The sequence below is a fragment of the Equus przewalskii genome, chromosome 26, assembly GCF_037783145.1.
Source record: "Equus przewalskii isolate Varuska chromosome 26, EquPr2, whole genome shotgun sequence".
Taxonomy (NCBI): domain Eukaryota; kingdom Metazoa; phylum Chordata; class Mammalia; order Perissodactyla; family Equidae; genus Equus; species Equus przewalskii.
Genome location: NC_091856.1, coordinates 25,168,368 through 25,180,388, shown reverse-complemented (window position 1 = coordinate 25,180,388; position 12,021 = coordinate 25,168,368). Strand labels below are relative to the sequence as shown.

At 57.0% G+C, this 12,021-nt stretch overlaps 1 protein-coding gene and 1 long non-coding RNA gene across 15 annotated transcripts in view; one reads left to right on the top strand and one right to left on the bottom strand.

The window, feature by feature from the left end:
- Positions 1-12,021, top strand: part of LOC103555446 (uncharacterized) — a 39,231-nt gene that overhangs the window by 7,709 nt on the left and 19,501 nt on the right. For 2 of the 3 annotated variants that reach the window (XR_546004.2, XR_011533534.1), the window contains exon 3: positions 6,147-6,234. The exons of the other annotated variant lie outside the window; for it this stretch is intronic. This is a non-coding gene — a long non-coding RNA (uncharacterized lncRNA). The remainder of the gene's footprint in view (positions 1-6,146; positions 6,235-12,021) is intronic. 3 annotated transcript variants of the gene reach the window in all.
- DAB2IP (DAB2 interacting protein) overlaps positions 1-12,021 on the bottom strand; it is a 194,427-nt gene that overhangs the window by 176,437 nt on the left and 5,969 nt on the right. The gene's annotated exons all lie outside the window — the stretch shown is intronic.

Here is a 12,021-nt window from a genome sequence, read left to right as displayed (position 1 = left end):
GGGTGGGGAGGCTGCTGCAAGATGGCCCTCTTTGGGGGTGGCCTCCGCTGAGGTGAGCCACTGCACCTGAGGTGACACCTCCGTCCCAGGGTGGCCTACATCAGTGGCCAATCACCCCAGGGGCATAAAGGCCCAGCCCCTTGACACTACTCAGGACAGCTCTGAAGGCCATCCCTGCTCCGGACCCCTACCTGCTGCCTCCACATAGGGTGGGCCGAGACCTGCTCTGAGACCGCACAGCAGCTCTACTTCTCCTGCTTCCTGCCATTCCCTTCCACAGGCACTGAGCCCTGGGGCAGGCTCTGGTAAACCTCCTGCATGCTGGTACGGCTCAGAGCCTGCTTCTGGGCGAACTCACCCGGTGATAGGGAGCACGGGAAGCACTTGTGTGTCCTGGCTGGTGGGAATGACCCGAGAGACAGTGGGACTTTCAAGTTGCCCTTGAGAGAGGTGAGTGACACTCAAGGGAACAGGCAAGGCCTCAGGAGGGATGGAGAGACTGGCTCATCCTGGGACAGAAGCAGAAGTTAGAGGCAATTTGGGGTGGAGATGGGGTCAGGAAATGCAGGGAGTCACGACCTTAACTTTTTGTTCCTGTGCAGCCGGAAGTAAGGTTGGCTGCTGAGAGGAGGGACAGACATTAGAACAATTACACAAGAAAGTAATGACCAGGGGCTGGCCCAGTGGCATAGTGGTTAAGTTCGTGCACTCCACTTCGGCAGCCTGGTGTTCACAGGTTCAGATCCTGGGCACAGACCTAGCACTGCTAGTCAAGCCACACTGTGGTGGTATCCCACATAAAACAGAGGGAGATTGGCAAAGGTGTTAGCTCAGTGACAATCTTCCTCACAAAAAAAGAAAAAGAGAGAAAGTAATGACCACAGTACCTGATAAATACTAAGGAGTGTAGGGCCTCAAGGGGTGGATAGGAGTTCGCCAGACTGTGTGCCCAGTGGGGAAACTCATACCAAGCAGAGGACACAGCTGGTGCCCAGAACCCGGCTGGAGATGGTGTGAGGAGCTGGGGTAGGATTGCCAGATGAAATACAAGATGCCCAATTAAATGTGAATTTCATATAAACAAGAAATAATTTTTTAGTATAAGTGCGTCCTATGAACTATTTGGACATATTTATACTAAAAAATTATCTATTATTTATCTCATCACTTTCTGACCCCCTCCCTGCCAGCAGCCCCCTAGCAGATCCCCCACCTGCAGCCAGGGTACTTCTCAGATTCCATCAGATCCTTCCCTTGCTCAAACACCTGCAGTGGCTCCCCATTGTCCAAACCGTCAGTTGGTCATTTGAGGCCCTCTGTGGTATGATATTCAGCCACTCTCCCAACCCTGTCCCCCATACATGAACACCACCCCCCTTTAATCTTCTGCCTCTGGGTTTTTTGCTCAGCTTCTCTTCTACCTACAATGCCCTCCCCTAGGCCCACTCTTCCAGGAAGCCGCCCAGATCCCTCTGGTGGAAGGAAGTAGTGATCTCCACTGATTAGCAGCAGTAGCGCCTTGAGCAAGTCATTTCACGTTTCTGAGCCTCCATTTCTTTGTTCCAAAATGGGAACGGTACTGCCTCTCTCAGTTTGCTAAGGGGACAAGAGACCATGTCAAGAAAGCAACACTCTTAAATGCTGGTTCTCCCCCGCCTGTGCCTAGGTCAGTATCTGGCACCCAGTGGGCACAAACACACGTTTGCTGCATTGAATTGACTCAAAGGTCCTGAGCTTTTAGAGTTTAACTTGTCTCTTGGAATTACCATGCCCAACAGTGGAACTTAGACAAATTCAATTTCCTATATAAAGGTGATCTGAAAAGAGACGAATAACAAAGCCACTGCAATTCTGATTCATAAGAGGTTTCTCTCCCAGTTGACACGGGGCCAAACCAGCTCCCCAGAAAGGGTCCATTTGGGAACCAAACATGGCGCCTAGCTTCTCCAGCTGGAAGCGGGAAATATCTGCCGCACATTTCTGTCTCAAGCCCTCCCAATCCCAGACAGCAAAAGGTGATTTCTTACAACCATTAGCATAATTACCCAACTGCAACGCTGTAGAGAAGCGATTAGATGAGCCTGTGATTTTTGCACAGTTATTTGTCTCAAGTAAGTCACCTGAAGTTCATCTGCCATCAGGATTCACGGCTGCGTTCTGTAATCATAGCGAATTATTTTGCTAATAACAGAGGTACCTTGATCTAATTTAGTTTTAATGCCAGGAGGTGCCCTCCCAGAATAATCAGCTCCAGGGCAATTCTAATTTCCAGTTTTGTTACACATTCTGGAGAGAAGATTCAATTCAAGGAGGCTGAAGTTACTTCTTTATCACCCAAAGTCATCTAGGGGCAAAATAGAATCCTACCTCTACGTGTTTGCAGAAAAATGCAGGCGGAGGCCCAGCGATAGGGAGCCAGGGGAACTCCCAGCTGAGAAAGAATGGCTAGAAGACAACACTCATGGGTGAGGACCTGGGTGAGATAGGTCCCTAAGGCATTCCCTGGGAGAACCCTAACTTTTCTTGTGTTCATTCATTATCTCATTCATTCTTTTATTCCATTTCCGAGGTTGCTGCTCCGCAAGACCTCGTCGCTGCTATTATTTGAGTACAAATATTGATAAGAAACAGTGATGCAGCCCTGTTCTAGCTGCTTTACACATATTAACTCATTACACCCCATGAGGCAGGTGGGTGCCCCTATTATCCCCATTTTACGGATGGCAAAGCTGAGGCAGGGAGGTTAAGAAATTTATCTCAAGTCACACAGCTGGTAAGGGGCATAGCTGGGATTTGAACCTGAGCCCGTGAACGTCCTCAAGGTCACATACAAGGAAGAATCCTGAGTCCATTAGGAATTGTTCAACCCCTACTCAGTGCTCTCATTGACCCCTCACAACAACTCTGGGATGAGGGTGGTGTTGCTCCCATTTCATTGAGGAAGAAACTGAGTCTCAAGAGGGGGCTGATTTGGCGAAGGTCAATGCAGTGAGTAAACAGAGGAGTTGGGCTTTGAACCTGAGATTCTGATTTCATACCTAGTGCTACTTTGGCTAAAGGCAGGAGTCTGTGCAGTATCTCTGAGCAGCTCTGAAGCAGGCTGGGTATGGTGTAATTACAGTATGCTCTGCTCTTCCCTTCCCACTTCAGGGCAGTTCCGCCTCCCTATGCCCCACCCCTCGCCCCAGAAACCAAATGTCCTTTGCTGTCATTCCATGTTACCAAACAAAACCGACTGTCAGATTCCTAGTCATTCACTCATGTTTACACTTTCCGCAGAGGGCTGTGGGGTTCAGCGGGAAGGGCCGGGAGGTCGACGTGGCTCTGCCACACCATTCCTCTCTAGGCTTTGGTCTTCCCATCTGTTCCAGAAGGGGTGGCTGCTTTTTAAACTGATTCAGCCACAGAACCCTCGTTTCAAATGAAAATTGTCAGGCAAGCCCAACGTTAGCATTTGCTCTGGACAGAACTGTGTTAGGAGAAGGGGGGTGGGTGTCTCCTATTTGGCAACATCTGGGCATCTCCTTGGGACCCCAGGACTCCTCTACACAGTTGGAAAACCGCTGGCCCCGACAGAGTCTGTTGGATCTTGGGGTTCTTAGAGCCAAGGAATCTGAGCTCCACTGACGGCCAGTGATGGGCGAAGTGCACTGTGGGCAGTTCAAGGCCCCCCCATTCCCCTGAATTCCTGTCCTGTCTTGTTGGTGGCATCAAGGGCCAAATTCAAGAGGGGCTGTCAGCAAGGCCGGGCGCTGCCCAAGACCCTGCCTCTGGGGGAATGAGCCGTCCAGCAGTCCCGCCACAGAAATGATATCCGCTTCTCCACATAGGCCTGTGGGGTCAGTCCGTCCTGCCACATTTGCTCGCGGCCAGAAGGAAGGGCTACTCCCCTCATCCCTATTGCCTCACTGTTTGCTCTCTCTTGTCCTCTCTCTTTTCTAAAAACATGTTTTTCATCCCTCCCTCTCCCTCTTTCCTTCAACAAATGCTCAGCTTTCTGTTCTGGGCCTAAGGCTGCAGGGGAAATGAGAGGACTGGAGTGCTGTCCCCAGGACAGAGACTTCACACACAGAGACAGCTACATCCTGGAGGGATTGGTGCCACCAGCGTACCAGGCACCCACTCACTGGGGCTAGGAAGGCTTCCTAGAGGCAGTGGTGACTGAAGGGGCACTGAGACACATGTAGGTGTTAACAAGTTTGGGGGCATGTAGGTGGGGAGGAGGCAGGCGTACCAGGCTCAGGAGAGAGGCCTGGAAACTGTGGGGGCCTAGAAAGCCCGAGTGCTTGAGGAGCTCCTAGCCTCTGGGCCTGGGTGAAGCATGGAGTTGAGGGGCCATGGCAGGTGGGGTGAGATATGTATCCTTGAAGGGCAGACCAAGGGCTGTGGACTTGATCCTGAGGGGCATGGGGAGCCAGTGGAGGTTTTGGGCAGGGGAGTTGGGGAGGCTGGTGGTGCATTTTAGCAGCTCATCTGGCTGCACACGGTTGGCGATGGAGAGACGGTGAAAATGGGGCTTCTCTTCCCCTTGTCACCTCCACAGCCCCCACCCTTCCTCAACACACTCCAGGCAGCCCTGGTTCCCTCTGAGACACAGCACGTGGACAGCAGGAAGAGAGGGTGTTGCCACCCTGGCCTGGCCTCCCAGCCTGGAAGGCTGCCCTTGACCCCTTCACTCCCAGGACTACCGGTCAGGAGTTCGAAACTCCATCCCGACTGGCTGGGATGCTTTGATTTCAGGGCCTCTGAAAAGGGCCTGTTTGTGAACAGGGACTCAGGCAGCTTAGCTTCCCCACCCCTTTCCAGCTCCTTCTATCCAAATCCCGGCTCTGACAAGCTCCTGCCCCAGCCTCGCAGCCGCTCTTGGCCCTGGATCACTACCCCCTGCCCCCCACCATGCCCTGGCCGAGGAGCGGGAGGTTCCATCCCCAGACACAAGCTCTTTTGGTCCACCACTCAGCTCGGCCCTCAGCCCTGCATCCGCGTTGGCGGAGGGTTTCCTGGCACTCAGGGAGCCCCAGGTCAGCCGAAGGAGGAGGCGTGGAGTGGACATCGAGGGGCTGGGGACAGCGGCTGGAGCCCAGGTGATTTCTGGCTGCAGCTTTGGGCTCTGTCCCTCTCCTGCTCAAATCCCTTCCATGGCTCCTGCTGACTCTAGGACAATGGTTCTTAAGTGGGGGCACTTTCACCCCCAGGGAACGCTTTGCACGGTCTAGAAACATTTTTGGTTGCCACCACTAGGGCTGGGGGTGAGGGGCAGGGATGCTACTGGCGTCTGGTGGGTCGAGGACAGAGATGCTGCAAACATCCTCCCATGCACAGGACAGCCCCACTACAAAGAGTTACCTAACCCTAACTGTCCATAGCGCTGAGGTCAAGGAACCCTGCCAGAGAGGTAACCCCCGACCCCTGCACGCCTTCATCTGGCCTACCAGCCTTCCGGGCATCACTCCCCTGCTTCAGGCTGGGACTCTCCAGACACTCATCCCACCTCTGCATCTGTGTTCCTGCTGTTTCCCTCTTGGGGCGCCCTCCCTGCTGCCCTCCACCAACCCAAACCTCGTTTCTCTCCACACACTTCTAGCTGCACGAGCCCCAGCTGCCTCCTCCCAGAAGCCGACTCTGATTGTAACACCCTCACTCCTCTCCTCCCTGATCAGCCCCTGCCAGCTTTGGCCCTCCAGAGTCGCATTTCGCACATCTATGCAATGAGCTGGTGAAGTCAGTGGAGCCCCCAGGGCCCTTGTGCTCTGAAAGAGCCCCTCCTGCCTCTCCCTGGTACAAGACCAGGCACTTGGGGCACTCAGTGCAGACTCACAGTGGCCCACAGTGGGATGCACACGGACTGTGGAGCCAGCAGGACCAGGGTTCAAATCCTGGCTCTGCCACTTTCTAGCAGTGCGACCAGGGGCAAATTGCCAAAGATCTCTGAGCCTCAGTTTCCTCCTCTGTAAAATGGGGATAGGTTTTCCAGTGAGATTTCTGAGAGCTGTGCACCGTCCCTTCTCTCCCCTTCTTCCCTAACAGTCAGGCTGGTTTATCTCGTCAAGGTGCACCCCCTTCTCTGGCCATCTCAGATCAAGAACAATCTACTGTCGGGGCCAGGAGGAGGAGGATTAGAGGGTTACCCTCCTATTTCTCCCTAGAAGCTGAGCTTGCACTGGCGGCCAAGGACATTGGGGAACAGAGACCTCTGAAGCCCAGACACAGGAACAGGAGGCTGAGCAGACCTGGGTAAGCTGCGGCCCAGCCCGGGAGCGCTGCTGCCCTCTTGGCTCCCAACCTTCTTGACCTCTCTCCCAGTATGTGCTCTTCCCAGCTTCCCAACCCCCTCTTGGAACTATTCGTGGCTCCCCAGGGTGCAGGATAAAACCCAAGTCCCTGAGCCTGGCCCTGCAGACCTCTCCAGGCCCCTACCCCCTTCCTCACCCATGTGGATTTTGGGGTCCAGCCTCAGTGAATTGCTCGAGGTTTCCAGTAGGCCACTTGTGGTTCTTGACCTCCAGACCCATCCCCTGTAGTTCCCATGCCCGCTCACAGCCTCCTTCTGCCAGGCCAAGCCCTGGGTATCTTTAAGCTCAGGGTCCTCCTCCCCAGAGTGGCCTCCTGACCCCGGTCATTGTAGCTGTGGGTGCCCGTCCTGAGCGCTTCCCTGAGGACAGACCCCCAGGCTCGTGCTTCCCTGGGCCTCCAGGGCCCTGCGTGGAGCTAGCCCACAGGAAATGCCCAGTGTGATTTAAAAGAAGTGAACGTGGGCGGGAAATGAAGGCCCCTCAGCTCCAGCACCCCTCCTTCACTGCCAGTGGCTGCCCCTTAGAATTCCCTGGTGGGGGTGGGGGAGGGAGGGGAGGAGGGGGAGGGATTGAAACATTCCAGAGCCCAGGCCCCCTCTAAACAAATTGAATCCAAATCTCTAGGGGTGAAACTCGTGTGATCTCGACCCACAGTGAGAGTGAGAACTCTCTGCATGACCTGGGCCAGCCCATGTCCCCTCCCCAACCTGGGTGCAGGGGACGCCCCTGTCAAGTGAGCTGACTCCTAGGGGAGGCTTCCAATACTCTTTAAGACCCCCCATGTGTTGCATTGATCAGAGGAGCCCTTGACAGCTTGCATCAGTCATTCATTCAACAAACATTCCACAAAAACTGCCAGGGTGCAGAGATGAGGCTCCCAGGTACAGCTGCGACAGACAAACTGACTGACACGCTAATGGATGAGGCCACTGGGCGTGACAGGGCTGCCCTCGGAGCCCTGAGTGGAACTGACTCGGGGACCAGAGAAGAGTAAGGGGTGTTAGGAGCACTTGTTAGAGAGTCCCCTGGTCTGGGGTGGGGACTGGATGCAGAGGGTGAGACAGGAGGCCCAGGTGGGGGCTGGCAACTGTGCAGGAGGGATGTGAACTAGGCTGTGTGGGGGACAGGGGTCGGGGGAGACGAGTTTGAGACCCCCTAGGTGCGAGGAAAGCGTGGGGGCTGTGGAGGGAGAGGGAGTCCTGTGGGCAACTGGGTGGCTTGGCCAGAGGAAGAGGCAGAGGACCCGCAGGGAGGACTGAGAGGGGATGGGGAGAAAGGCGCGAGGGAAACCAGAGGGCATGAGGGTTGTGCGTGGGGGTAGGTGAGAGATTCAAACAATGACAAGCACAGTAGTAATAACAATCGTGACAGCCAATGTCAACTGAGTGCTAACTCGGCCTGAACGTTCTCAGGACTGTTTTCCAAGTATTAACACGTTTACTCCTCTCAACAACCCGTGTGAGACGAGGCCCAGTGCAATCATCCCATAACACAGATGGGAAAACGGAGATTCAGAGAAATTACAGAATTGTCCCAGAGAAAGTGATGTGGATTCGGGCTGCCAGGCTCCAGGGACCTCGCCCTGACCTCCCCCCACTCCATCCCACCCCGCCCCTCCCCACAGGGCCTCTCAGCTGAGAGGGCAGGTAAGATGGTGCCCAAGAACGTCCTGGATTCAGCAATTGGGGCTCCACTGGTTGCCTTGGTTGGAGCAGTTTAGGGCCAGGGCGTGGCGCTGAGGACCTGTGGGCAGTGAGGAAGCCAAGTCGGCCCTGGCGGGGGGCTTGACTGTGCAGGAGGAGAGGGGCTTGAGGTCCCGAGGTGTGGAGGAAGGAAGGGAGCCGGCACTTGCTGAAGGAAGCAGAGAGCCAGTGCGGGGTTGACAAGGAGGTCCCCAGGCAGGCGGAGGGAGGGCCGCAGAGCCGGGAGCTGAGGGAAGGAGGGGAGACCTGGAGCACAGAATCCAGCGGGCTGGGAGGGGCCTGGAGAAGCTGCCGGAGCTCCAGCCTCGCTTCTCTCCTGCTGCCCCTGAGTCTGTGCGACTGAATGAGGAGTGGGGCTCTGCGGGAAGGGGAGGGGCCAGGCTGTGAGCTGGGCCGGCCCAGCAGGAGAGAGGCAGAGAGACAGAGAGATGGATGGAGAGACAGAGACAGACAGAAGGAGAGAGACAGCAGTAGAGAGAGACTCTGAGCGGGTCACTGTCCATCCCCTGTGAGCTGTCAGAGGCCAGTCTGGGAGAAGAGCCCCAGAAGGGGTAGCACAGCCACCCCTACCCGGCCCCCCACAGAGCTGGCTAAAGGAAAGACTCAGAGCAGGCCTATTTCTAGGTACCCTGGCTTCCCGGCCAGGGAGTTGGCACAGCCACTTGGTCAAGGACAGTCTCCCCAGGAGAAGGATATCTATCCCTGCCCCCCAACCAGGGAGCACACCAGGGGCAGACCTGGGACAGCCCCCGGAGTGTTCCTGAGTGAGGCCTGAACCCCCAACTCCCAGGTTCAGGAGGCAAGAGCCCCCCAGCCCCCTTCCCTCCTGGCCTCTCTGGCTACCTTCTAGAGCAGCCTCATCCTGTGGTCTCAGGCCCCCTCCCTCCACTGCCGCCCTCCACTCTCAATGCCTAATGTTCACCATTAGCAAAGGCAGGGGAGGCCTTTGCCTGAGATTTGGGTCAAGGGAGAGAGTCCTGGGCGGAGGTGGGGCTGGAGGCTGGGGGACAGGCACCTCCAGCCATTTCAGGAACTGCGATCCAGTGAGCTGACTTTTCTGGAGCACAGACCCCCTCACTCGGGTGCAGAGCCTGTGGAACCCCCAGGTGGGAGGCTGGGTTCCCCACACCCTCACCAGCTCACTCATGGGCTTTGCAGACACAGCCAGCCGAGACAGAGACCCACACACAGGCACTCTGTTCTCCTGGTGAGGTGCTCATGCCCTCAATACGCATTCGTGTGCATGGACACATGCGCACACAGACATGCGGCTGCGTGGAGGCACGCTGGGATGTAGGTCATTGGCTGGAGCGCCTGGGGCCGGGGCTCGTGAGGATACAGGCATCCGGGCACATGCTCCAGAGTGGACAGACAGGCCCCCTCCCTCCGCCTGCCCCTCCCCGCTGCTCGCCAGCCCGTGTCAATCTGACCCAAAGGCTCTCGAGGCCTCTGCTGGCTTTTCCCCAGAATCCCGCTGGCAGAGTCTGCAGACCCCACTCTGCCTGGGTGAGGGGGCAGAGTTCCTGGCCACAAGACTTTTTCTCTGTGTGTCGGTCCCTGTGGGGAGCAATGTGGAGTCTACAAGAGATGGAGGGATGTGGCCCCACCTTAAAGACTTCCAAGACATAGCCCAGGGCTAGAGGCGCTAAGGACCAAGAGGTCAAGGAGAGAACAGAGCAGCCTCAGCTGGGCTGGTGAGGGCTGGCTTCCTGGGGGAGGTGGCAGGACCTTGGCTGGGCAGCTGAGTGCAGGCTTCGAGAAGCCTAGGAAAGGGAGTGGTACTGAGGCAGCTGGGAGGCCCCCCGTGCTCCCGTCCTCCACTCTGGCATTGGGGTCTCTCCGGAGGTCACATCTGGAAGGACCATCACAGACTTTTCTACACAATCCCCTTGGCTGGCCCTTCGGGCCCTTCCGACACAGCCAGCCCAGGACCTCACTCCCCCTCCCATCCAAAATCTGCTCTTCCACCCGTGTCCCCCTCTCAGTGTGGACACCAACTCTCCTACCATGCAGGGGGTCAGGTCACCCCGACCTCCTCACCCCATTCTCGTCAGCCTCCAAGTTTGCTGTCTAGCTCACAGAGCAGATCAAAACCTGGAGGTGGAGACAGGCAGGGCAGCAAATGGACGGAACTCATCAGTGTGCAGTAGCATAGCAGGAACCCCGGGGGGCCGGGGAGCTCAAACCAGGAAGTCAGGGAAGGCTTCCTGGAGGAGGTGACTCTGGAGCTGGGACCTCAGGATGAGCAGGAGCAGCCAGGTTAGGGGGGTGGTGGGGAGAGTTAAGATGGAGGAGTGTTCCAGGCAGGGGGATCAGGAAATGCAAAGGTGAGGGAGGAGAGGGAGGATGGCCCATTCAAGGCGGATATTAATTCATGATGACGGAGTGCAGAGAAAGAAAGGATGTGGCTGGAGACATGGCCAGAGGCGTCATCCGGGGTCAGACGGGGGACTACCTTGAGGCTGTGTTAATGAGTTGAGACTTCGTCCTGTTGCAGTGGGGCGCCCTGTGGAACTTTAAGATGCCTGTGAGTGGCCCTCTTTGGCTGCAGGTGGAGGATGAATTTGGGGGACGAGTGGAGATGGGGAGCCCCAGGAGGCAGCAAGAAGTCCAAGGTGGGGCCTGGTCTGAGGTGGGGGCTGGGAGAGGGAAAGTCAAGGCAGATCTCAGGACCACGTAGGAGGCAGAACGGACCAGGGTGGTGCTGGTTCCTCCCCTCTCAGGCCCTGTCTTCACACCATGTAATGGGGGCTGGACGGGAGGACCAGGAAGACCCTCTCCCTTGTGCCTCCTCACACCTCGGGCCGTTTCCTGTTTGCTCCAGCCTCCCCGGGCTTCCCAAGGTGACCTCTTGGGAGGAATCCCAGCTGGGAGGGGCACAGCTTTAGCTTGGAAGGCCTGGGGTGGGGTCAGCAGCCCAGGACACGTCCCCCCAGCAGGAGGCATGGGCTGGGCAGTGGCAACAAAGGGCTGGACTCGGAGCACGCAGCGGCCAGCCCAGGGAGACCAGCCAGTGAGAGGGTGCTGGGGACACCCTGGGCCTCACGGGAAGGGCCAGCGGCCTTCTAGGAATAGGGAGAGCCAGCGCTACGGTCCAGCAGCCTGGGTGCGAGTTAGGCCCCATCACTTGCAGGACTGAGTCTTGGGTTAGTGACCTCACCTCCTAGTGCCTCAGTTTCCTCATCTATAAAATGGGGATTTAACGTGTGCAGTGGGAAATACACCAGGTGGTCAGAAAGCTTAGAGGATCTGGTCCACACTGCTGAGTGACTGAACAAAGATCTGCACACCTGGCCCCAGGAGGGAGGGGCCAGCCCGAGGCAGTCACCATCCAGGACGATACCAGAAGGGATGATCTATCCACATCGTCCTCACCAGAGTGGGAGCCCTGTGAGGCGGCTACCACTGTCCCCACCCCTCTGATGAGGAGGTCACGCCTCAGAGAACCACGTGGCCAGGCCCACGGGAGGGCAGCAGGTGCCCCAGCCTGTGCATGGGAAGTGTAGTTCAGGAGGCCGCCCCCCAGAAGCCTGAGGAGAGGACGAGGGTGAAATGCCTTTGCTTTCTGAACAACAGGAGCTCCCGATTGAGCCCCTCCCTCCTTCTCCCATCAGGAGCCCCTCTCCTTGGGGGACAGCAGCTCCTCTCTCCTGAGCTCTCTCCTGGCTTTGCCCGGCTGCCCTCTGCACCCCTCTCCCTGGACCTCACTCCCTGGCCTTCATGTGCAGCCAGCAGCTCAGGCCTGAGTGCGTACAGCATTTAAGCCCCTCCCATCCGTCCTCGTGGTTCTTCTTATTGACTATTCTTCCTGATTTAGCCTCTTCCCAGAGTCCCATGGGGCAACAAGTGGGGCGCCCCCACTCAGCCACCTGCCCAGCTGGGGAAGGTCAGAGGCCCAGGCGTGCCCGGCTAGCAGGACTGAGGCTGTCCTGGACCCAAGGAAGGTCTGTGGATCGGGGACCAGGATAGCCAGGGGGCAGCCTAGAGTGGCGGGCAGACACACAGGAGTCTGGGAGTCCCGGGTT